Genomic DNA, 26,456 nt, shown 5'->3' on the forward strand with positions numbered 1-26,456 from the left:
CATCTCTACATTCAACATGGGGCTTGAACTCATGACCCTGAGATCAAGAGTCACATGCTCTTCCAACTGAACCAGCCAGGCGCCCTCATAACCTTTTCTACTAAATCCTTTGCATCATTACCAGACCAAAATCTATAAGTTAACATGTGACTTCACAGAGTTTTATCCTTTAATCAATAATAGATAATGAGTTAAGCACAAGTATATTGCTTTGATAGTTCATCTTTGGCTAGCGTTGCCGCCTTTTCTTTGCAGCATTTCCAAGTTATGGAAATTGTTAACAAAACAATCCTTTATCTCACTGCTTTGCTGCTCTGCAGTGTCTCCTTTTTTATAAGATAAATGTTCATCACAAGTGTTCCTCATTGCTATAATTTTGTAATAAGTTTTGATATCTGGTAGTCCATGTCTTCCAACTTTAAGATTATAAGATTATATTAACTATTTTTGGCCATTACATTTCCATATAAAATTTTATTTTTTAATGATTAAAAATTTTTTTTTGAGAGAGAGAGACCATGTGCAAGCATGAATGAGGGAGGGGCAGAGGAAGAGAGAATCCCAAGTAGGTTCTGTGCTGTCAGTGCTGAGCTGGATATGGGGCACAATCTCATGAACTGTGAGATCATAAGTTGAGCCAAAACCAAAAGTTGGATGCTTAACTGACTGAGCCACCCAGTCGACCCTGAACATTTTTTTAAGTAAAAAATGTGGGGTCAAACTCATGACCCTGAGATCAAGAGTCATAGGTTCTACTGACGGAGCCAGCCAGACCCCCCTCTGTATACATTTTAAGATCAGTTTATCAATTTTTATACACTCTCTCACACACACAAACCTACCTTCTAGGATTTTCTTTAGGATTGTGTGAAAGCTAGAGATAAAACATTTAGGTTGCTTCTAGTTTTTTGCTGTTACAGATTAATGTTAACATTCCTTTATTTAATAAAGAGGTTGTGGGACTTTATGGGAATTTTTTCACTTTAGGCCCAAAGGAAAAATAATAATTTGGTGACTCTAAGCACAATGATCTTTTAAAACAAAACATTGAGGAAGATTTTACTTTGCCCAGAGAAATTTCTGGGTCCACAATTAGAATATATATTTTAAGGCATCTCAATAGTTTTAACTTTTTACGTGCTGAATTTGAGGTACCAGTGTAATACTCAGGTAGAGAAATCTAGCAAATTATTGAACATATGGGTCTGAAGTTGATGACGACAATCTGAACTAAAGATACAGCTTTGGAATCTGTTGACATACATAGATAGCAAGTATCTGTGGGCAAGGTTAGAGTTTGTGAAGGAAAAAAGGGCTGTACGCAGGGACTTAGGGCTTTATTTCATATCTATGTGAACTAGTATGAGGAGGAAAATGAGCCTAACCAACAGTAGATTAAGGAGGAAGGGGGCCCAAAATCGTGTGTGTGTATGTGTTGGGGGTGGGGGCAGGCCTTGCTCTGTGCCATAGAGCTTTTCATGGTGTCTTGACCACTGGACAGGGTTATGTTTGTTCTTTTTTTTTTTTTTTAAGTCTGTTTATTTTGAGAGAGAGAGAGAGAAAGTGCGTGAGAGTGGGGGAGAGGCAAACAGAGGGAGAGAGAGAATCCCAAGCAGGCACCACTCTGTCAGCGCAAAGCCTGATGTGGGGCTCAAGCCCACAAACCGTGAGATCATGACCTAAGCTGAAATCAAGAGTTGGATGCTTAACAACTGAGCCACCCAGGTGCCCCTGGTTTCTGTTAGTTTTGAGTTCCTTCTCTGTACCACATCCCTCACTAACCCATCACCTCCCAAACTTCTACTCCTTTTCCTAGACCTTTGTGTGTTTTGGCTCTTAGAATCAGAACTGTTCTCTTTTTGTCAGTAGGGCTGACTCCCTCTAGGTACCTGGATTTGCCCATCTGTTCAGATTCATAAAGACAGGAATTGATCTCCAGCGACCCAGGGGCAGGTGAGAGAGCTCAGTACAGCAGCAGTGGGCCATGGGCAAGTCAGCTTCCAAGCTGTTTAATAATGAGGTCCTAAAGGCCCACAACAAGTACCAGCAGCAGCATGGTGTCCCCCTCAACTGAAGCTCTGCAAGAAGCTTGATTGGGAGGCTCAGCATTATTCAGAGGCCCTGGTCAGCCCAAGGATGCTCAAGTGCAGCTCAGAGTCCCGTTGTGGCCAGTTCAGAGGTATATGCCTCCTGTGATCAGACAGGAAAAGAGATGGCTGATAGATGGTACAGTGAAATCAAGAACTACCAACTTTCAGCAGCCTGACTTCACCTCCAGGACTAGACCCTTCATAGCCATGGTATGGAAGAATACAGAGAAGATGGGAGTGGGGAAGCCACCTGCAAGTGGTGGGTCTTCCTTCCTGGTGGCCTGATACTTCCTGGCAGGGAATGTCTTCAACTAGGCTTCCTACCTCCAAAGAAGGAATTCATTAAATGTGATGGGAAGGTGACAGACTTCATGTGGATATGAAGTGCCTAGAAAAATAAAAACTCAGTGGTGTGTCTGTCCCTGTGGGTGTATGTGCTTGGTGTGTGTGTGATGCATGTGAGTGTCTCTTGCACATACACTTGGATATACAGTTCTGTATGAACTTATTCTTATCAAAGGAAGGAGCATATAAAGCTTTTACTCTGATGGTTACCTAGACCATAATTATTTGGACATTTGGGGAAAAATAAATTTAAAAATTTTTGTTATTTAAAAAAAATGTTTTTTAACGTTTATTTATTATTGAGAGACAGAGAGAGACAGAGCATGAGCATGGGAGGGACAGAGAGAGGAGGAGACACAGAATCTGAAGCAGGCTCCAGGCTCTGCACTGTCAGCACAGAGCCAGATGTGGGGCTCAAACTCACAAACTGCGAGATCATGACTTGAGTGAAGTCAGATGCCCAACCTACTAAGCCACTCAGGCACCCCGTTTTTGTTATTTTTAAAGGAAATTTCTTTTGTGCATTTCTTATAATATCTATCTTTGGACTTTTTGTTTTCTAAATGTTTGTGATGCTTAGAAGTGAAGTTCAGAGCTGCCTCTATTAATGTAAAATTGAAAATTGAAGCTTTAGCCAAGCATACAGCAGCCACCTTTAACTAAAAGGGAGTACCCTTTTTTGTAAGGACAATATATTGACAGGTCTTTGGAGCATTATTTGCTCCAAAACAAATTACTTTAGGGGTTCCTGGGTGGCTCAGTGAGTTGAGCGTCCAACTTCAGCTCAGGTTATGATCTTGTGCTTCACGAGTTCAAGTCCTGCGTCGGGCTCTGTGCTGACATCTCAGAGCCTGGAGCCTGCTTTGGGTCTGTGTCTCCCTCTCTCTATACCCCTTCCCCACTCATGCTCTCTCTCTCTCTCTCAAAAATACATAAACATTTTTTTAGACTTTCCATTCAATTATTTTATTTTATTTTTTTTTACTAGTGTGTGTTCATTTATTTTTTTAATATAATTTATTGTCAAATTGGTTAACATACAGTGTGTACAGTGTACTCTTGGTTTTGAGGGTAGATTCCCATGATTCATTGCTTACATACAACACCCAGTGCTCATCCCAACAAGTGCCCTCCTCGCCCTCCTCAATGCCCATCACCCATTTCCACCCCCAGTTTATTTTCTGTATTTAAGAGTTTCTTATGGTTTGCCTCCCTCCCTCTCTGTAACTATTTTTTTCCCGTTCTCTTCCCCCATGGTCTTCTGTTAAGTTTCTCAAGTTCCACATATGAGTGAAAACATATGACATCTGTCTTTCTTTGACTGACTTATGTCACTTAGCATAATACCTTCCAGTTCCATCCATGTTGCTGCAAATGGCATGATTTCATTCTTTCTCATTGCCAAGTAGTATTCCATTGTATATATAAACCACGTCTTCTTTATCCATTCATCAGTTGATGGACATTTAGGCCCCTTACATAATTTGGCTATTGTTGAAAGCGCTGCTATAAACAGTGGGGTACATGTGCCCCTATGAATCACCACCCCTATATCCTTTGGATATATTCCCAGTAGTGCTATTGCTGGGTCGTAGGGTAGTTCTATTTTTAATTTTTTAAGAAACCTCCACACTGTTTTCCAGAGTGGCTATACCAGTTTGCATTCCCACCAACAGTGCAAGAGGGTTCCCATTTCCCCACATTCTGACCAGCATCTGTTGTTTCTTGAGTTGTTAATTTTAGCCACTCTGACCAGTGTGAGGTAGTATCTCAGTGTGGTTTTGATTTGTATTTCCCTGGTGATGAATAATGTTTTCATGTGTCTGTTGGCCATCTGGATGTTCCTTTGGAAAAGTGTCTATTCATGTCTTCTGCCCATTTCTTCACTGGATTGTTTTTCAGGTGTTGAGTTTGGTAAGTTTTTTATAGATTTTGGATACCAACCCTTTATCTGATATGTCATTTGCGAATATCTTTTCCCATTCCATCAGTTGCCTTTTACTTTTGTTGATTGTTTCCTTGGCAGTGCAGAAGCTTTTTATCTTCATGAGGTCCCAATTGTTCATTTTTGCTTTTAATTCCCTTGCCTTTGGAGATGTGTCGAGCAAGAAATTGCTGCGGCTGAGGTCAAAGAGGTTGTTGCCTGGTTTCTCCTCTAGAATTTTGATGGTTTCCTGTCTCACATTTAGGTCTTTCATCCATTTTGAGTTTATTTTTGTGTATGGTGTAAGAAAGTGGTCCAGGTTCATTCTTCTGCATATTGCTGTCCAGTTCTCCCAGCACCATTTGCTAAAGAGACTTTTTTCCATTGGATATTCTTTCCTGCTTTGTCAAAGATTAGGTGGCCATACATTTGTGGGTCCAATTCTGGGTTCTCTATTTTATTCCATTGGTCTATGTGTCTGTTTTTGTGCCAATACCATACTGTCTTGATGATTACAGCTTTGTAGTAGAGGCTAAAGTCTGGGATTGTGATGCCTCCCGCTTTGGTTTTCTTCTTCAATACTACTTTGGCTATTCGGGGTCTTTTGTGGTTCCATACAAATTTCAGGATTGTTTGTTCTAGCTTTGAGAAGAATGCCTGTCAATTTTGATTGGGATTGCATTGCATATGTAGATTGTTTTGGGTAGTATTGACATTTTAACAATATTTATTCTTCCAATCCATGAGCATGGAATGTTTTTCCATTTCTTTGTGTCTTCTTCAATTTCCTTCATAAGTTTTCTATAGTTTGTATAGTTTCTCCCTCTATATAGTCCCTCTCTCTCTCTCTCTCTCTCTCTCTCTCTCTCTCTCTCTATATATATATATATATATATATATATATATATATATATACACATAGTTTTCAGCATATAGATCTTTTACATCTGAGCCTGGCTGGCTCAGTGGTTTGAGCGTCTGACTTCAGCTCAGGTCAGGATCTCATGGTTCATGAGTTCAAGCCCGCGTTGGACCCTGTGCTGACAGTTCAGAGCCTGGAGCCTGCTTTTGATTCTGTGTCTCCCTCTCTCTCTCTCTGCCCCTCACCCACTCATGCTCTATCTCTGTCTCTCTCTTTCTCAAAAATAAATAACCATTTTTTAAAAAATAAAATAAAACAAAACAAGTTACTTTAAGATATGCATGCCTCATTTCCCAGAAGATAGGTTGCATATTGCAATAATGGAAAAGAACATTTAATATTTACAAATTAATTGTTAAAAGTCCTGCGTTTCGAGATAATGCTGATTTGCTTTGTATCTTTCAGTTAAATAATAGTGTCTCAAATGAAGTGGGAGAATTCTAAGTGTACGTCATTAAAGAGACCTCAATTTTGCCTCAGGAGAGATTATAAGAGGCATGAGAATACCTGACATTTGCCTTGCTATCCTCTTCCCTGATTTGGAATTAGAGCCTGCAGGACCAGGCTACAAGCATACTCTTTTAGAGGTCTTTTGCCTCCAAACCACAGGCAACACCAATTTAGGACACTGAATGGATCAGGCAGTTAAAGAATGCCCTTAGTGTTCCCTGGGACTCCCAGCTGCAAAGAAATCTTTGTAACAGCTGAAGAAATATGTCCAAAGAAAATAGATTTGGGACACTTGGGTGGCTCAGTCATTTGAGCTCCTGACTCTTGATTTCAGCTCAGGTCATAACCCCAGGGTCATGGAATGGACCTCTGAGTTGGAGCTTGCTTAAGATTCTCTCTCTCAATCTCTCTCTTTCTCTCCCTCCTGCCCTTTCCCCCACTTGCGTCCTGTCTCTTTAAAAATAATAATAATAATAATAGGGGAGCCTGGGTGGCTCAGTCAGTTAGGCTTTGACTTAGGCTCAGGTCACAACCTCACTGATGGTGAGTTCAAGCCCCATATTGGGCTCTGTGCTGACAGCTCAGAGCCTGGAGCCTGCTTCCAATTCTGTGTCTCCCTCTCTCTCTGCCTCTCTCCCGCTCACACTGTCTCTTTCTCTCAAAAATAAACATTAAAAAATTTTTTAAAAAAATAATAAATTTATAAATATTTTAAAAATGTGCATAGGACTGTTTGCCTTTTGGTGAGAACACTTGCTTGAATTGAAGACACTGGAAGTTTAAGGGTAAATTAAAATGATTTTCTTTATTTATAAAGGGCAAAGAGATCATTTATTCTCTCCTGTTGGAGTGTTTTCTTAGAGATGTGGTAAATCTGAATCATTATTCTCAACTTTAGTATAAAGATAAATCTCTCTAGGGATTAAGCCTAGTCACCAGTTTTTACAGTGTAGAGCCATCTCCAAGGTTGTGGACCAAATGACCTCTGCAAACAAGGATTTCTTTGGAGAGGTACAGAAGACTATTAAGAGGTGCAGCCCTTTGTCTCATTAGGGCTTTCTTGTGCTTTGTTCTTTCTAGTGTTTTGCTGTATATATTATGTAAGATTTTGTCCTAACTTTGAAATTGTTTTCAGGCTACATTATATATATGTAATCTGTTAGTTCTTATTCAGTAATCAAGTATGTTCTTTTACTCCTCTATATTGGCAAGGAGGGGGCTTTTTGCTAGCAGGTTTGTTTTATTTCCCCGGACAAGAACAACACAATAGCCGATTTAAAAACAAAGCAAATGAGGGGTGCCTGGCTGGCTCAGTTGGTGCAGTAGGTGCCCCTTGGTCTTGGAGTTGTGGTTCCAGCTCCACCTCGGGTGTAGAGATTACTTAAAAAATAAAAAACAAAACAAAAAACCAAAGCAAATGATTTCAAGTAGTTTTCCTTAGCTCTTGATGAGTCCACAGTTACCAATACCATTCAGTTGTTGTTTATTTGACAAGTCAATGCTGAATTTGAAGTGACTGAAGAATTAGCCTCTATGAATAGTCTGCATGAAACAATTACAGGTAGAAATGTTTTCAAAGAAGTTGAGAAAACACTAATTTAGCACAACCTGAAAGGGAATCTGCTAAACTGTGTTGCGACTGATAGTGGCAAAAATATATGTGGAGCAGAAAAAAGGCTTAGTTCAACAAATTTACAAGGTTTGTGAAAATGTAATGCGTTTAAAGTATATGGTTTTTCATTGCAGAAAGTACTTTGTGGGAAATATGTAAATTTATCATGTGTTATAAAACTAGTAGTTTAACAGTTGACTTCATTTGCTCTCATAAAATTAATCATATCATTTCTGTAGGGTTTTTTGTTTTTTTGTTTTGTCAGAAATAGAAGCTGAATATCTTGATTTGTCCCACTACACAGGTATTTGATGGCTTAGCATTGGTGCAGTTTTATTATGATTTTCTGGAAAAAATGGAACAGGGGTGCCCGGGCTGGCTCAGTCAGTAGAACATGTGACTCTTGATCTCGGGATTGTGAGTTTGAGCTGGGCATAGAGATTACTTAAAAAAAACAAAAAACAAAAAACAAAAAAACCTTCATTGGGGTGTCTGGGTTGCACAGTCGGTTAAGTGTCTGTCTGACTCTTGATCTTGCTCAGGTCATGATCTCACAGTTTGTGATTTTGAGCCCCACATCGGCTCTGCACTGATGGCACGGAGCCTGCTTGGGATTCTGTCTCTCCTTCTCTCTGCCTTGGGCTCTCTATCTCTCTGTCTCTCAAAATAAATAAAATTTAAAAAGTTTTAAAAAATTTCATTAAAAAATTGAGCAACTATCAAGAAGAGAATCTAATAGAATTTAAAAATGCTTTCCAGGCACTGAATATGCTCAATTGAATCACATGCTCATTGACTGATATCAGTATTTGACAGTAGTTATCTGTGTGAAAAAACAGACAAGATACATAAAATCTCATTACAGATCACCATTAATAGTTGAACATTTGCAATTGATTCTGATACTTTGAACCCCAAGTAAACAAAATATATACTCCCCCAAATAATTTTATCGTTCTCATTGGTAGACCTATAGTACCAAAAACTTGTGTTCAATTATTGTTGGTTTATTTTGAATGTTACCAATGAAAAACTTGTAGAACTTTATTTTCTCTCCTTATACAAGTACCTATACAATAGCTTCAATTTTGTTTTTTTTGTTTTTTGTTTTTTTTGGCCTGAACTCTAAATATTTACTGTATGGTCCTTTATAGATGAAGTTTGCTGGTCTCTGCTCTAGATAGTGCCCAGTACTAAAATTGCAAGTACTAAAACTGTACACCCAGTAATTTCTTTTCCTTGTTTGCAAGTCTTGGATAATTTTTTCTAATAGAGAGAAACACACATCCTTTCCCTCATGAAGGTTATATGTTTGCTAAGTTCCTCACACCCCAACTTATTAAGCATTTAAACAATTCTGAAACCTCCAGGTTACATGTGCAAACAACCCACTTCTTCCTCTTAACTATGATCATAGTACTATTCATAGTCTGTTTATCCCCAGACTGCATTCTTTGAAGGAATGTCTTGTTCCTCTTTGTACCTGTAGCACTATGTGTAGTACTTGGTGGATGCTCAATAAATTTTTCTTGAATGCATTAACACCTATATCTCTGGTATGGCCTCCTCTCCTGATGTTTATCCATTTGTATAAGATTACAGTGCTATTCATAAATATTAAGTAATTACTTGATAGTGATGAATAAACTGATTTATTAGAGTTCATTGAATTGTTTGGCATTCTGATTTTCAGATTTCACTACTTAGATAATCCTGTACAAATCCTTGCACACATTATCTCCCATTCATTTGAATTATTTTCATGGAATATAGTCCCACAGTGGAATTTTATTCATTTGACAGTATGAATATGCCAGGCTAGGGGCGCCTGGCTGACTCAGTCAGAAGAGCATGTGACTCTTGATCTCAGTGTTGTGAGTTTGAGCCCCACGTTGGGTGTAGAGATTACTTAAAAATAAAATCTTTAAAAAACAACCCCCACCCCCAAATATGCCAGGCTAAGTCATGAATTTTAAGCATGGGAATAACATTTCTACTCTAGGTTTGCTGCTTTGGAATTTATAACTTCTCTGACTCTTCTGAGCTCCCTCTCATGAACTTTCACCCTATTCTTTCATGTTCCCTTTATTTATTTTTTAAAATATTTTATTTATTTTTGGGAGAGAGAACACAAGCAAGGGAGGAGCAGAGAGAGAAGGGGACAGAGGATCCAAAGCAGGCTCCATGCTGACAGCAGCAAGCCTGATGTGGTGCTCAAAGTCATGAACTGTGAAATCATGACCTGAGCCAAAGTCGGATGCTCAACCCACTGAGCTACCCAGGCGCCCCTCCATTCTGCCTTTATTTTATTTTATTTTTCCATTCTCCCTTTAAAACGTCCAGTTACCTCTATACAAATTGAAGATGAGTTCAGTTTGTGTTAGACTATTTTCCCTATTGCAATAGTATATTACTGATTGAATCTGTCCTAATCACTTGACTAATGTCCAGGTTTTTTTTTTCATCTTTGACAACAACCAAACCTTAAAACATTCTCATTCATGAATTCATTTATGTATTCGATTAGTCAAGAAATCTTTTTTGGACACCTTTACCAGGTGTGCTATGTGTTATGTGTTAGGGATAAAGACACAGAAAATACATCCTTTGCTGTTGAGGAGCTCTGTGTCTAAAGAAAGGATAGGTATGCAATTACTCTTCAATGAGATAAGATCTATACTGGAACACTATACAGGTGATTTGTTTATTTTCCTGTTTTCCCTCTCTGACCAGTCCTTTTCTGTCTCTTTTTCCTACTCCTTAAAAGTAGGCGTTCTCTATAAATGACCTTTGTTCCTTTCTCATTCTATATAGTCTCCTGACAACCATAGGGCTCCAACTCTCAGATTCTTTGCAGCTTACTCCTAAATGCCAGTACAGATTCAATGTGTCCATTTCCTGATTTTTTCATGCAACTTACTTTCTGTATATGAAATACCCTTTCTTCCACATTTGCATGTTCAGGTTTATCCATGCTTTGAGATCCATCTCCTCCACATGCTACTTCTCTTGTGAAGCTTATCTTGATTCCTTCCACAGCTTCTGCTGAATTCCTCTACTATTTGAGGGGCAATATAGCATTATGGCTAACGGCTTGAGCTCTGGTGAAAGATGCAGCTAGGCTGCATTCCAGTTTTGCTTCATTTTCTTTATAAAAAATGGAGATGAAAGTAGTTACATTTTTATTGATTGAAATCTCTGTCTCTAGCTTGGACTAATTGCTTAGGGTTCAGTTCCACATCATCTAATGCATTTATTTGCAAGAATATACCACACAATCTCAAACTTAATGTATGTGTTCAAAAGGAAACATCTTTCCCCAGAACCTATGCATCCTTGATTTCCTATCTATCAGTAAAAACTGTAGCATCATGTTTCCAGTCAACCTGACTTTAAAACTCTCTCCCTCTCTCCCCCTGCCTTCTCATCCAATGGTTTGCTACTAAAGAAAGGATATTCTTTACTGTATTCATAGTCATTGTGTGCCAAATTCTATCACATTAGTTCCGTAACACTGAGAAGTGTTAAAGGGATTGTCCCTTTTCTTCCCCCTCAGTTCCATATTTACTGCCCTAGTTTAGTTCCTTATTCTTTCACAGACCTTTCCTATCACCTTATAAACTATTTAAGGATAGTAACTTTGTTAGGAATAGTAAACAAAGGATAGTGCTTTGTTTACTTTTTCCTTTCATTAAGACTGAGCTAAGAAACACTTAATAAATATTTGTTAATTTAGTTATTTATATTAAATTTCTCTATGGAGGCATTGGGAGACATTTCCCAAGGGATAAGGAACTTGTAGAAAGAGTAAACTTTTAATGACCTTGTTGAATAGCTTAAAGATAGTCATAAAGTTGGTAGAGGGAACCCCTGCATCAGGGTTCTTACCCAGTCCCCTTTTCTCTCCTGCCTGAGGCCTCCCAAAGAGGCAGCAACAATGCCAAACCTGGGTGTTTTGGTCTTACCCTCTTGAGATTCTTAGGTTCTCTTCACTACCTACTTTCCTTGATCCCTCTCACCTTCCCTCTCATTTACTGGATTTTAGAGTCTTAGCTCTCAGCTACCTGCCAGCTAAACACAAATGTAAACTCCAAATGCTGGAGAACTTTCAAGTACTGTACTTGGAAACACTAATGAAGACTGAGGCATGGAGGACTGGCTTTCTATCCCTGTTTGAGTTGCTTCTGAAGATACACTTACCTTGCTGATGAGTATAAATGGTCCTGGTCAAGTGTCTAGAGGGCAAGAAGACCTCATTGCCTTTTTCCTCTGAACTTTAAACTGGGAAACTGGGATGCCTCAGAGCTTTCATCACAACCTTTAGACAGTGACCCTTGCTCTGCTTACCTTCTCTTTACCTCCCAGCCACATTCCTCCCTTTGTATCCACAGCCTAAGTAATAACAAACATGTATTGGACATGCATCAGGTAATTTAAATGCAGTTCCTCATTTAAGCCTCGAAACTATCTTATAAAGTAGTTACTATCATTATTCTTTGGGAAATTGAGGCCATGTAGCTTGCCCAAGGTCACAAGTATCAGAGCTAGGACTCAAATCTAGGTATGGTATGCAGATTTCTGAGATGGTTCCCCAAAGATGGCTGCCCCAATGAGGCAGCTCCTGGTGATATTCATTTCCTTGTGTAATCTTCTTCCCTAAAATGTGACTTGCTTCTGATGAATAGAATACAGCAAAAACTAGGGGAAGTCACTTCTGTGATTATGTTAAAAAGACTGTAACTTCCATCTTGCTAGCAGACTCTATTGCTTTCTCAGTTTGAATGCTTCGATGAAGCAGCCATCTTGTCTCAGACAAGGAACTGAGACAAGCCAATAGCCAATAAGGAACTGAGGCTTTCAGTTCAATAGCTGAAGAGAAATTGAGTCCTGCTAACAGTCACATGAATGAGCTTGATAGTGGATCCTGTTGCAATCAAGCTGGCGCTTTGATAGCAGTCTGTAAAAAAACCTGAACCAGAGGATCCAATCTAGCCCTACTCAGATTCTTGACCCAGAAACTATAAGATAATAAATGTTTAAGCCATTACATTTTGGAGTAGTTTATTACATGACAATAGATAATACACCAGGTGGATCTGACTGGCTTCAAAGTTCATGCGCTTCACAATTTTATAAAGAACAGCTGGGCTAAATAGCTAGGTAGTTCAACCTCCAGCAGCCCAGAGAATGCCCATTATTTTTATGGTCAGCATCTGTGTTGAGTGGGCTGGCTGAGTGTCCTGGTCAAAATCTTCCTCAGGATTATTATTCCAAATTTGGGTGAGCACTAGGAAGATCAAGTCGTCTTTTTTAGGCTCTTGCTATAGCATTTGGAGGGTCACTTTCTCATAGCAACTTTTCATAGCATTTGGAGGGTCACTTTCTCATAGCAACTTTTCCAGTGAGAAAAATCATCTGATAGGTTTGTTTTTGGAGGGCAAAGACCATGTTAGATTGACGGACACTCCCTGGGTCTAGCAGGCAGAATCCTATGGGACCAAGAGCTTGCAAATGCTGACACCCAAGCTGGGCTACTGAAACCTTGGAAAGCATGTCCTCTAATGGTGCTCAGCCCTGGCATCACATTAGAATCACCTGGGGAGCTTTTTAAAAAAATTTTATTTATTAAAAAAAATTTTTTTTAACATTTATTTATTTTTGAGACAGAGAGAGACAGACAGAGCATGAACGGGGGAGGGTCAGAGAGAGGGAGACACAGAATCAGAAACAGGCTCCAGGCTCCGAGCTGTCAGCACAGAGCCCGACGCGGGGCTCGAACTCACAGACCGTGAGATCGTGACCTGAGCCGAAGTCGGCCGCTCAACTGACTGAGCCACCCAGGCGCCCCCACCTGGGGAGCTTTTAAAAATAGTTTGAGACTTAGCCCAAACCAATTGAATCAGAACTGTGGCATGGAGGGGGTGTTGGATCTGTGCATTATACTACGGGTCTTCATGTTTTCTGCTCTGGTCTTTTTCACTTCCTCATATGTGCATATGTCATCTTACCAGAAGTCGTAGCTTAAAATGCCTATCTTCCCTCTATCCTTCATTCAGTAAATATTACGGACTGATTTCTACGTCCCAAGTACTATTATAGACATTGGAGATACAATAGCATGCAGGAAAAAAAGGTCTAGGGGGGCCTGGGTGCCTCAGGTGGTTAAACGTCTAACTCTTGATTTCGGCTCAGGCTATGATCTCACAGTTCGTGAGTTCCAGTCCCTTGTGGGGCTCTGTGCTGATGGTGAGGAGCCTGCTTGGGATTCTCTCTCTCCTCTCTCTGCCCCTGCCCTGCTTGTGCATTCTCTCTCAAAATAAATAAACTTAAAAGGAAACAAGATCTAGATAAGAACTGAAGTCTCCAAGGGGTGCCTGGGTGGCTTGGTTAAGCTTCCCATTCTTGGTTTTGGCTCAGGTCATGATCTCATGGTTGGTGAGTTGGAGCCCCAAATCTGGCTTGCTGCTGTCAGTGCAGAGCCCGCTTTGGCTCCTCTGTCCCCCCCCCCCCCCTCAAAAATAAATAAAACAAACAGAACTGAAGTCTCCAAACATTTTACTTTATGCTCACTCAGTTATTTTCCTTTTTTTTTTTCTGTAGTTGGTAATTAAAACTTGCCCGTGATACGATCTTGTTAAATTACCCTAAGTAGGTGCTCGGTGGGCTCCAATGGATAGACTCTTTAAAGAAGTCCGATGAACATTCTTCAATCAAAAGAATCTTGGGTGGGAGCTCTGTCCACGTGGGAGGAGCAGAGGGCATCAGTTATCTCCTGACACAGGTGTGGGGAAGCCCCGCCCTCTCAGTTCCAAGCCTTATTAGAGGGAGGAGCTGTCTTCTTGCACGTAGGGAAAGAGGAAGGAAACCCCACCTCTTATGGGCTTATGGGAGGAGGGGTCGGCGGACTAGGCGTGAGTTGATTGGCTGAGAGGCGGAGCGCCACGGGTTGGCTCCTTCTAGGAGCTCTCCGGATTCCTGGTGGGGCGAAGGCGGGGTGGGAGAGAGTCCCGGTAGCTCCTGCCTCCTAGCGATGGCGCCGCGGTGCCGCGCCCAGTCTCCTGCCTGCTTGCCCGTATTCACAGCTATCGGGAGTCCGGTCAGACGTTGAGAATTGAAGCGGGTTCAAGGGAGCGGCGGGACGCTGCCTGTCACGGGGACCATGTGGAGAGGTCAGACCTGTGGGGCCGATTACGGGAACAGCCGCGGCACCTGCTGAGAGGAAAGAGGGAGCTGCCGGGTGCGGCGGCGGTTTGCCAGCGCCTCGGCCATGTCGCTGCTCTGTGTGCGCGGTGAGTGTGTGGACTGTGGCAGGGTGGGAGGAAGACGCGGGCCGCCGAAGGGTCCCCGCAAGCTTCCAGTGGGCATTGCTGTACCACCTTTTCCAAACTTCACTTCTCGTCCGTGCCTCGGGGGTAGATTATGTTAACTCATTTATAAACATTTAAAGAGTTCTTTCCACTCTTTCTTATTTTTCCTCACTCTCACGTGAGGGACTGTTAACCTCTCCATTCCAGTGGCCATGTGACAGAGTTGTTGGCTGGCAGGCCCAGATCCTATTAAACAGTGACTGGCGCTCTTGTCTAGTGAGAGTGGACTAGCTAGGTGACCGCGAATAGTTGGTTCAAGAGTAGGCAGTCTCCCATTCTTTTTTTCCTTTTCCCTGCACCGTGAAACTAAAGGCGGCTTAGTAGCAGGTTCTTTTTATCGTTGTTTGAACGCAATGTGGTACAGCGGTCACATCCCTTCTTCTAGTGTATTTCTTCGCTTGCACCCCTCTGTTGCTTGTCTCGTTCCCGGCTTCTTTGTATAGGCTAAGTTTATTCTCATATTCGACTTGGAAAGTTGTGTTGTCTTCTCTCCTTTTTGGAGCGAACATAAGACGTATGATTTATGTGTATATTCATTAGCTTTTATTACAGTAACTAAAGGGCCTTTATTGCTTTTTCACTGAGAACAGTTGGCCCCTCTAAGAAGGTATTTTAAGGCAAGAGCTTTGGGGTTTAAGATGAGGCAAGGTGCATGGATTAAGCTCCGTGAGGGTAGAGACTGTTTGTTACTGGTTTTTGTATTCCTGGTGCCTGATACAGAAGCTCAACGCTGGCTTTGAATAAATACATGCATGTGAGGACTGTGATTTTAGAGATTATCTCATCAGAAAAAACAGGGTTTGGATTACCCATTGAATTTGATCTTGGAAAATTCAAGTTATGGCCTATCATAATGGTGTTGAACAAGATAGGATAAGGTGGCTTGATGGTGAGAGGGAGAATTTATCTACAAGGGCATTTTCCTGGTACTGTTCACTAGATAGAGTTCATATTTCTTTTGGCTCAGTGGATTAGAAGCATTGTTATTTGTGATTTCCTTGATAGATGTTTCCCTCAGCTACTGGCAAAGGGAACTGTTTTGCTCTGTTCTCTTCCTCTGTTTTTGTTAAATCTGCATTAACCCAAAATGGATTTGGCTATTTCCAGGGATTACGAGACAATTTTTTTTCTTCATGGTTGATTTTTCATTAATGAGAATTTTGCTTTGCTTTTAGTAAGACGTTTTCTCTCAGCAGCTGGGAATCTATTTATTCCTTTAGATCCCTGCTGTTGAGTAGCAGGATTTGGGAGAGGTTGGGTTTTGCAATGTCCCTTGGACAGTTAAAATCCCTACTGCCATACCTTATTACAATGCTAGTCTTTATGAAAGACACGTTAGGCAGGAACACTATTAAACCAGAAATTCCTATTTAATTGAATTTAAATAACTTCAGAGAAGGAGCTGCTGCTATTTTCATTTGTTCTAATATGGGTCAACTTTCATTGTCTAGAAATTCTGCTATTTAGCTAACCTCTTCTTTCCTTTTTCATGTTATATTAGTGGAGTCTCTCTTCTTTTGAACCTGAGGGATTGGAGGCCAGCAGGTCATTGTTTTTTGAATGAAGATCTTGAAGATTATTAATTACTGAAACAAGTAGCTACCTTGTAGAGAAGTATTCATATTAAATGGTAAAGTATTCGTTCTGGGGAAACTTACAGAAATGGATCAAAATAAATCTTTCTAAAATGATATTCCTTGTATTATATTTTGGCAGATAGGAATGTTGTTCATATTATGAGATAAGCCTGTGTAATGATATTGTATAACTCAATTTCAGTTCATCTTGGAGTAGAATTGAATTAGAGATTTTTTCCCTGTAGTCAAAGTTCAAACAGTTGTAAAAACTGATGTAGAAATTGGCAAACTGGTATTTAATTATCCCCAGACATCTAAAGAAGTCAGTTTCTTGATCTAACTCATTAATCATTCCTTATTGCCTACAGGTTAAGGGCTCTCCTTTTTGGCCCTGTATTCTTGCTTATTCTTATGCAGATACTTAGCTCTAGCACTAACTTTGCTCATTCCTGTTCTGCATTTGTACCCCCAAAAATATTCTTTTTGAATTTTCTGCTTATCAAAAATGTATTATTCCTTTCTCAACTTAGAGTCTACCTTTTTGTTGTTGTTGAAAACTTCCTAAGTTCCTGTCCACTGTGGTCTTTTTCTCCTTTACACTCTTTAACCTCTGAACTCCTTTAAACATAAATCATTTGTGGTATGAACAGTACCACTAATTTGACAATGAATTGTATACTGCCTGGCAACTAGTCTTATACTGTTTATGGTGACCCAGACAAAGAAGGTAATGAGAGTGGTCAGATCAGATCTGGAATTTTGTGTTCATTTGGAGTATTTGATTCTAAGAGGCACATTGAGAAACTAGAATTTCTTTATAGGAAAGTGATTAGAATGATGAAGGGTGTAGAAACAATTTGAGGAATTGAGAGATTTAGTTTTGAGACAATTACAGAGGGAGATGAAGATAATAAAAATTGTTTAAAAAACTTAATTCCAGAGAACAGAACTGGGACAGCTGGGCCAGTGATTGAAAATTATAAGAAGCTAGATTTTAGTGTAATGTAAGGAAGAATGTTAACAATTAGAGTTGTTCTTTTTTTTTTTTTAATTTTTTAAAATGTTTTTATTTATTTTTGAGACAGAGAGAGACAGAGCATGAGCAGGGGAGGGGCAAGGAGAGAGGGAGACACAGAATCTGAAGCAGGCTCCGGGCTCTGAGCTGTCAGCACAGAGCCCGACGTGGGGCTCGAACTCACAGACTGCGAGATCATGACCTGAGCTGAAGTCGAACACTCAACCAACTGAGCCACCCAGGTGCCCCAACAATTAGAGTTGTTCTTGAAGGCAATGGACTACTTAGGATTTTTTTTTTTTTTTTGACTTAGGATATTTTAAGTAGAAATTGAGTGGTAAGGGTGTTCTAAAAGAGATGTCAACATTGGGTGGGAGGTTAGACTTGATAACTTTTTTTTAAAATTTTTTTAATGTTTTTATTTATTTTTGAGACAGAGAGAGACAGAGCATGAGTGGGGAAAGGGCAGAGAGAGAGGGAGACACAGAATCTAAAGCAGGCTCCAGGCTCTGAGCTGTCAGCACAGAGCCCGACACGGGGCTCGAACTCACAGACTGTGAGATCGTGACCTGAGCTGAAGTCGGACGCTTAACCAACTGAGCCACCCAGGCGGCCCAGGACTTGATAAATTTTAAGAAAACATCCTTTCATAGAATTCACTTAGTTCTTCCTTAAAAATTTGGCACAACTTCCTCATAATACTGCTATCTCTTTGCTTCCTTAGGGGTTAGTACCACATGAGCAACTCCAGTAAGCTAAATCAAGGATTTTCTTTAACTTTTGGCATCTAGGTGTTCATGATAGGTTTTCCAAACAAATGATACTCATTTTGAGAATGAAGTCTTTCCATATTTCTTTGTAATTGCCACAGTATTTATAATTGAGCTATGAATCCCCCTCCCTCATTTGAGCCAGAAGTTACACTTGTTAAATCAAAAACAAAAAAATAGTTTTGGGGATATAAAAAGCAATATGTGCTAATGCTTTTTTTTTTTTTTTTTTTTTTTAAGTTATTTTTAAGTAATCTATATGCCCAGTGTGGGGCTTGAACTCAGTACCCTGAGATCAGGAATCATATGCTCTTCTGACTGAATCAGCTGAATCAGCCAGGTGCCCCAATACATTGTTAATTATAGAAAATTGGGAAAGTCGAGTGGGTGGCTCAGTCAGTTGAGTGAGTTTGGTTCAGGTCAAGATCTCACAGTTCCTGGGTTCAAACCCTGTGTTGACCTTTGCCATGACAGTGTGGAGGCTACTTCGGATTCTCTCTCTTTCTCCACCTTCCCTGCTTGTGCTCTCTCTCAAAAATAAACATTAAAAGAAAACCCAATAAAACGTTAAAAAAAAGAAAATTGGGAAAATGCAAGAAAGTATAAAAAGGAAAACAAAAATCATCATATTCCTACCACTACCATTATTCCATTAACTTTTTTTTTCATTGCTTTCATTTTTTTTATTGTAATGGTGGTATATATGCATGATAAATTGAAACAGTTTAGGATGTGAAGTGAAAGTAAAAAGTTCTCCACTCTGCTAGTCCTTGTTCTCTTATAGGTAACTACTCTTTACTGTTTCTTGAATATCCTAGAAATTTTCATTACATATGAATATATACAATCTACAACTGAATTATACGATACTCCCCTCTTTAAAAAACTTAATTTTCCTATCACCTTCTATGAATCTAAATCATTCTTCTTTAAAATTTTTTTTAATGTTTATTTCTTTTTGAGAGAGACAGAGCATGAGCAGGGGAGGGGCAGAGAGAGGAGACAGAATCCGAAGCATGCTCCAGGCTCCGAGCTGTCAGCACAGAGCCTGACATGGGGTTCAAACCCACAAGGCGTGAGATCATGACCTGTCAGATGCTTAACCAACTGAGCCACCCAGGCGCCCCTAAATCATTCTTTTTAATAGCTACAGAGTATTCCATTTTTTTAAAGTTTATTTTATTTTAGAAGAGAGCGAGCACATGGCAAGGGTGCTCATGACCTGAGCCAAAATCAAGAGTTGGACGCTTAACTGAATGAGTCACCCAGACACCCTGAGTATTCCATTTTACAAGCATATATAATTCAACCAATTTCATATTGATGGATGTAATTTTTTTTTTTCATTTTGCTACTATAACAATGCTACCAGGAACATCCTTGTATGTGGTTTTGTTATATTTGGAGATCTCCTATCAGCTTTCCTCTTGGACTTTGTGTGTGATTTGCTCATTGCTGTTTTCTTGGTATAATGACACTCAGCCGGACCCATTAGCAAATCATATGCCTCATCATCTCAGATCAGCATCTTCTATGAGAGGCAGGTCTTTACCAATAGGTAATATTTTATGCCTACCAGTAAGACCAAAGACCTCAGCTTTTAAGTTTGACCTGTGATTTCATGTACTTGTCTTTTTTTTTTTTTAAATCTTTTTTGTACCATTTATTTTTTGAGAGAGGTACAAGTGAGTGAGGAGCAGTGGGAGAGAGAATCCAAGGGGGGGGGGCGAGGGGAGGGAGAAAGGAGAGAGAGAAAGGAAGGAAGGAAGGTGAAGAAAGAAAGGAAGGAAAGAAAATATGAAAATATCCCTCCCGTGTTTTACCTGAGGCGGGGCTCCCGTGTTTTACCTGAGGCGGGGCTCTCTTGCTTGTCAACCGTGAGATCATGATCTGAGCCAAAGTCAGATGCTTAATGACTGAGCCACCCAGGTGACCTTCTTTGTACTATTTTAAAATTATCTTCCATATTGATACATGCACCCAATGTTTATATCAGTGCTATCTGTAATAGCCAAACTATGGAAACAGCCCAAGTGTCCATTGATCAATGAATGGATAAAGAGATGTGGAGATATATAATATGGAATATTGGCCACAAAAAAAGAATGAAATCTTGCCATTTGAAATGTGAATGAAGCTAGAGAGCATTATACTAAGCAAAATCCTAGAAAGACCAATACCATATGATTTCACTCGTGGAATTTAAGAAACAAATGAGCGAAGGGGGGGAAAAGAGAGGCAAACCAAGAAATAGACTCTTTAAAAAAAATTTTTTTTTAATGTTTGTTTATGTGAGAGACAGAGCATGAATGGGGGAGGGTCAGAGAGAGAGGGAGACACAGAATCTGAAGCAGGCTCCAGGCTCCGAGCTGTCAGCACAGAGCCTGACTCGGGGCTCGAACTCACAAACTGCGAGGTCATGACCTGAGCCGAAGTGTGACGCTCAACCGACTGAGCCACGCAGGCACCCCAAGAAACAGACTCTTAACTATAGAGAACAAACTAATGGTTACCAGAGAATTGGGTTGAGGGATGGGTTAAATAGGTGGTGGGGATTTAGGATACACTTGTCGTGATGAGCACCGGGTGAGGTATGGAAGTGTTGAATCACTATATTGTATACCTGAAACTAATATTACACTGTAAATGAACTAGAATTTAAATAAAAAAAAAATACACTTCCAGAAGTATTTTTGCAAAAACATTTTGTTTTGCATATTGAACATGAATTACTTGTGTTTTAAAAACAGAATAGGGGGAGCCTGGGTGGCTCAGTTTGTTGAGCATCCTACTCTTGATTTCGGCTCAGGTCATGCATGATCCCAGGGTTGTGGGATCGAGCCCTGCGTCAGGCTCTGTGTTGAGCTTGGAGCCTGCTTAAGTTTCTCTCTCTCCCTATGTCCCTCTCCCCTGCTTGCACATGCTCTCTCTCAAATAATAAAATCAGTCAGTCAGAACAAAATAATACCACTAGTGATGAGAAGTATACCAAGTCTGTTACATTGGCTCACCCTTAGAAAAGCTTATATTTAGGGGCACCTGGGTGGCTCAGTTGGTTAAGCGTCCGACTTCAGCTCAGTTCATGATCTTGCCATCTGTGAGTTCAGGCCCCGCATCTGGCTCTGTGCTGACAGCTCGGAACCTGGAGCCTGTTTCAGATTCTGTGTCTCCGTCTCTCTCTGCCCCTCCCCAACTCACGCTCTGTCTCTGAAAAAATGAATAAACCTTAAAAATTAAAAAAAACTTATATTTATCATCACTGATTACCTAGTTGACTGAAAGAATAATACTGGGAAACTCTTAGTGAATTCTGATGGACGTTCAGGACACATATTGATTGTAGGTCAATTTTAGGCTGTGGGGGACCTTAGATATATTTTGGTTTACTGCCACTGTGGAAGGTAGAAATAGTAATGATTTTAGAATTTTTAGGTATAAGAGCAGATTGGTCAAGTATTTTCTTTACACCTTATTTTTTCCCCTAACATTGTCATCTGCCTCAGCTAACTCCTTGTTTGGAATTTAAGAAATTTTGAACCAGGCAGCAGTAAAAGGGCGAAGGACCAATGTCCTCTGCCACGGATAGCTGTTGTCATAAATTGTTCTTGTCCTTAAAAGCAGTATGTTCTGTAATTTCTTAGTTTCTAAAAGTGGGATTTCTGGAAGTTGTACTTTGGGCCAGTGAATTGGATTTTGCCTGTGCTATGTATTTTAGACTTTGCTATGTGAATTTGTTTAAAGTTTGGGCTATTTGTCATTAGTAAATATTTGTTGACTACCTTCTCTCTGCCTGTTTATGATGCATATCTATATAGTAGATAAGAGTCCTAGGAATCTAAATAGGTTTTTTGTTTTGTTTTTGTTTTTTAAGTTATTGAGAGAGTGTGAGTGGGACAGGGGCAGAGAGGGAGAGAATTTTAAGCACTGACAGTGCAGAGCCTGATGTGGCGCTCAAACTTAACAAATCTCGAGATCATGCCCTGAGCCAAAGTTGGACGCTTAACCAACTGAGCCACCCAGGAGCCCCAGAATCTAGATAGGTTTTAAAACCTCTCCTTTCTTCTCTCTTCCTGTAAGCTGCCTGAGGTGATCTCTGAAAATGGTTCGCTGTTCCCTTGACCCAGAAAACCCTACAAAATCATGCAAATCATGAGGTTCAAATCTTCATGTTCACTTTAAGAACGCAAATGAAACTGCCCAGGCCATCAAGGGTATGCATATCAGAAAAGCCACCAAGTACCTGAAAGATGGAACTTTACTGAAGCAACGTGTGCTGGTCCATGGCTACAATGGTGGAATTGGTAGGTGTGCCCAGGCCAAACAGTGGGGCTGGACACAGCGTTGGTGGCCCAAAAAAAGTAGTGAATTTTTATTGCATATGCTTAAAAATGCAGAGAGTAATGCTGAACTTAAGGATTAGGTGTAGATTCTCTGATCATTGAGCACATCCAGTGAACAAAGCCTCAAGATGAGATGCAGAATTTATAGAGATCATGGTTGGATTAAACTCATACATGAGCTCTCCCTGCCACATTGAGATGATCCTTAAGAAGAGTAGATTGTTCCTAAAGCGGAAGAGAAGATTGCGCAGAAGAAAAAGCTATCCCTGAAGAAACAAAAACTTAGGGTGGGAGTAAATCAGCATAAAATAAATGCAAATAAAAGTTAAAAACAAACAAACAAACACACACACACAAAACCCCAAACCCAAGATCTCCTTTCTTAGGTAAACCCAGGATTTATTAGGACTATTAGGTCTGATTTAGGATAAGCAGAATAAGTTCTTACTGGAGTGGGAGATACTGCACTAGTTTTTCTAACTTTTTTTTTTTTTTTACAGTGATTTATTTCTGAGAAACAGAGTGAGACAAAGTGTGAACTGGGGAGGGGCAGAGAGAGAAGGAGACACAGAATCTGAAGCAGGCTCCAGGCTTTGAGCAAGCGGTCAGCACAGAGCCTGATGCAGGGCTCAAACCCACAAACTGTGAGATCTTGACCTGCACCGAAGTTGGACGCTCAACTGACTGAGCCGCCCAGGCGCCCCTAGTTTTTCTAACTTTTAAAGTAAGATTCTTTAAGTTTGGGGAATGTTTTATATAGTCCTGTAGACTGTCATTATTAAAGGTCAAGGAAGATTTGCTCTTTATATATTAAAACTTTTTTGATTTGTAGCATATGTACAGAAAAGTACAAAAATCTTAGGTGTATGGCTCACTGAATTATCACAAAGGGAACACATACACATGACCATTACTGTGGTCAAGAGAGAGAACACTAATACCTCAGATGGCCTTCTTAGTGTTCCTGTCAATCATTACTTCCTCTCAACTTCCCAAAGCTAACATTATCTGACTGTAACAGCAGAGTAGTTTAGCTTGGTATTTTTAATTTTTATTTTATTTAAAACACTTTTTTTAATGTTTATTTACATGAGAGAGAGAATGTGTGCTCGCGCGCGTGAGTGGGGGAGGGGCAGAGAGAGAGAGAGAAAGACAGAAGTAGGCTTCAGGCTCTGACCTGTCAGCACAGAGCCCAACTAGGAGCTTGAACTCCCGAGTTGTGATATCATGACCTGAGCTGTGGGCTGAAGTAGGATGCCCAACCGACTGAGCCACCTAGGGGTTCCTATTTTTATTATTTTTTAAAATGTTTATTTTATTTTTGAGAGAGAGGGGCAGAGATGGTGGGGGGGCGGGGGTGCGTAGAGGATCTGAAGTGGGGTCTGTGCTGACAGCAGACAGCCTGATGCCTGGCGTGAACTTAGGAACCATGAGATTAACCTGAGCCAAAGTTGGATGCTTAACAGACTGAGCCACCTAGGCGTGGTGGTATTTTTTTTTTTTTTTAATAAACTTCATTTAATTTATTTTGTTTGAGAGAAAGAGGGCACAAGTGAGGGAGGGGCAGAGAGAGAATCCCATGAGGAGCAAAGAGATAGAAAGCAGGGCACGAGCTCGCCAACAGTGAGATCATGACCTGAGCCAAAGTCAGATGCTTAACTGACTGAGGTACCCAGGGCACCCTAAACTTCATTTTTAAAAATATTTAACTTATTTTTGAGAGAGCATGAACTAAGGAGAGGGGCAGAGGGAGAGAGAGAGAATCTTAGGCAGGCTCCATGCGTAGCGCAGAGCCTAACTTAGGGCTCGATTCTACAACCTTGGGATCATGACCTGAGCTGAAATCAAGAGTAGGACACTCAACTGACCGAATCACTCCAGGCACCCCTATTTTCATTTTATTTTTTAAATTTATTTTTGAGAGAGAAAGAGAGAGGGACACCATGAGCAAGGGAGGGGCAGAGAGAGAGGGAGACAAAGAGTCTGAAGCAGGCTCCATTGCTCTGAGCTGTCAGCACAGAGCCTGATGTGGGGCTTGAACTCCTGAACCATGAGATGATAACCTGAGTCGAAGTTAGATGCCCAACCAACTGAGCCACCCAGGTGCCCCATATTTTATTATTTTTTAAAGATTTTATTTTTAATCTCTACACCCCACGTGGGGCATGAACTCCCAACTCCAAGATTAAGAGTTGTGTGGTCTCTTAATCACTGAGACCAGTGGTCACTGAGCCAGCCAGGTGCCCCAGTAAACTTCATTTTCTTTTATTTTTTTGTTTTTGTTTTTATTTTTGTTGTTGTTGTTGTTGTTTTAGTAAACTTCATTTTCTTAGAGCATGTTTAGGTTCACTGGAAAATTGAGCATAGAATTTTGCTTGTTTTTGAACTTTTTAAAAAAAAATGTTTATTTTTGAGAGAGAGAGAGAGAGCGCGCGCGCGCAAGCGAGCACATGTACCTGCAAGCAGGGAGGGGCAGAGAGAGAGGTGGAGACTTAAGATCCAACGTGGGCCCCAGTGCCTGATTTGGAGCTTGAACTCACAAACCACAAGAACATGACCTGAGCTGAAGTCTGACGCTTAACCAACTGAGCCACCCAGGTACCTGTGTTTTTGAACTTTTTAAAAAACCAAGATGTAATTGACATTGAACTTTTCATAAATGGAATTATACAGTATTTCTTTTGGACTGGTTTTGTTGGCTTAACATGCTTGTCAGATGTTTCTACTTGATGCATATACCGATAGTTCAATTTTAATTGCTGTGTAGTATCTCATTGTATGAATATACTACAATTTATTTGTCTTTGGACATTTTTTCCTCATCTAACCATTTATTTATTTTTTAAATGTTTATTTTAGAGCAAGAGAGAGAGAACATGAGTGGAGGAAAGGCAGAGAGAGCAGGAAACAGGATTTGAAGTGGGCTCTGTACTGACAACAGGGAGACAGATGTGGGGCTTGAGCTCATGAACTGTGAGATCATGACCTGAGCTGAAATCGGACACTTAACCAACTGAGCTACCCAGGTGCCTCTCATCTTACATTTATATCTTTTGGTCCTACCTTGTGTGTATTTCAGAGGGGTGTATATATATCTGGGATTAAAATTTCTGGGTCATGGTTATGTGTATGATAATATGAAACAGTTTTCCAAAATCTACCAATTTACTTTCCTAGTAATTTTTTCTGATATTAAAAAAAAAAGAGAATTGAATGGCCCTTAGTTCTCAGCATTTGGCCAGGTTATCAAACCATTTCACAGGCATTAATACATAACTTTTACATGTTAATCCTACAGGCTCGATAATTTTTTTTAATGATGTGAAGAAATCCATTATGTTGAGATGCTTTCTCACATTTAAGACTAAAATTTGTGGCCATGATTTTATTGAAAGAAATACTGAATTAGTGTTTTTGATGTTGATCAAAGATAATAGCTTGGTCCCTGAACTTAACAGCATTACATACTTTTAAAAAAGAATACCATTTTTCTAAAGAGAGAAGTTATTCATTCCGAAGTATTTATCAGCTTTGTATATGTCAGGCACCATTGGACACACTGAGAATGTAGAGGTGAACAAGTTGTCCCAATTGTCAAACGTCCATTATAACATTTTTCTTTTCCAGTTATAGAGTCCAGTCTGAGTTGGCATTTACATTTAGTGGTTATGTGTCTTTAGCCTCTTTCAATATGGAACATTTCCACAGTCTTAAAAAGTTTTTTTTTTTTTTGAACGTTGGCTTTTTTGTTTTCGTTTTTTGTTTTTTAAAGAATACAAGCCCCTGTCCTTTTGTAGTAGAATGTTTGTCAGTTTTTTGGTTTGCCTGATGTTAAGCATCCTGAACTGGAGAACTACATAGTTCATGTTGTGTCCTTCTCAGGGTATCAACATCAGAATGTACACATTGTCATTTGTTGGTGATACAAATTTTGATTACCTGGTCAAATATTGTTTGACTCCTCCCTCCCCCCCACTTCCTCTCTGCCCCCTGTGACTAATAAGCACCTTGTGGGAGATATTTAAAAACCATTCAGATATTCTG

At 40.1% G+C, this 26,456-nt stretch overlaps 1 protein-coding gene and 1 pseudogene across 8 annotated transcripts in view; both read left to right on the forward strand.

Annotated features, from left to right (window-relative positions):
• UNC13B (unc-13 homolog B) overlaps positions 1–26,456 on the forward strand; it is a 252,575-nt gene that overhangs the window by 5,323 nt on the left and 220,796 nt on the right. The gene's annotated exons all lie outside the window — the stretch shown is intronic.
• LOC109270184 (Golgi-associated plant pathogenesis-related protein 1-like) lies at positions 1,559–3,338 on the forward strand (annotated as a pseudogene).

Source organism: Panthera pardus, unplaced genomic scaffold (genome assembly GCF_024362965.1).
Source record: "Panthera pardus isolate Hobbes unplaced genomic scaffold, ASM2436296v1 HiC_scaffold_20, whole genome shotgun sequence".
Lineage (NCBI taxonomy): Eukaryota > Metazoa > Chordata > Mammalia > Carnivora > Felidae > Panthera > Panthera pardus.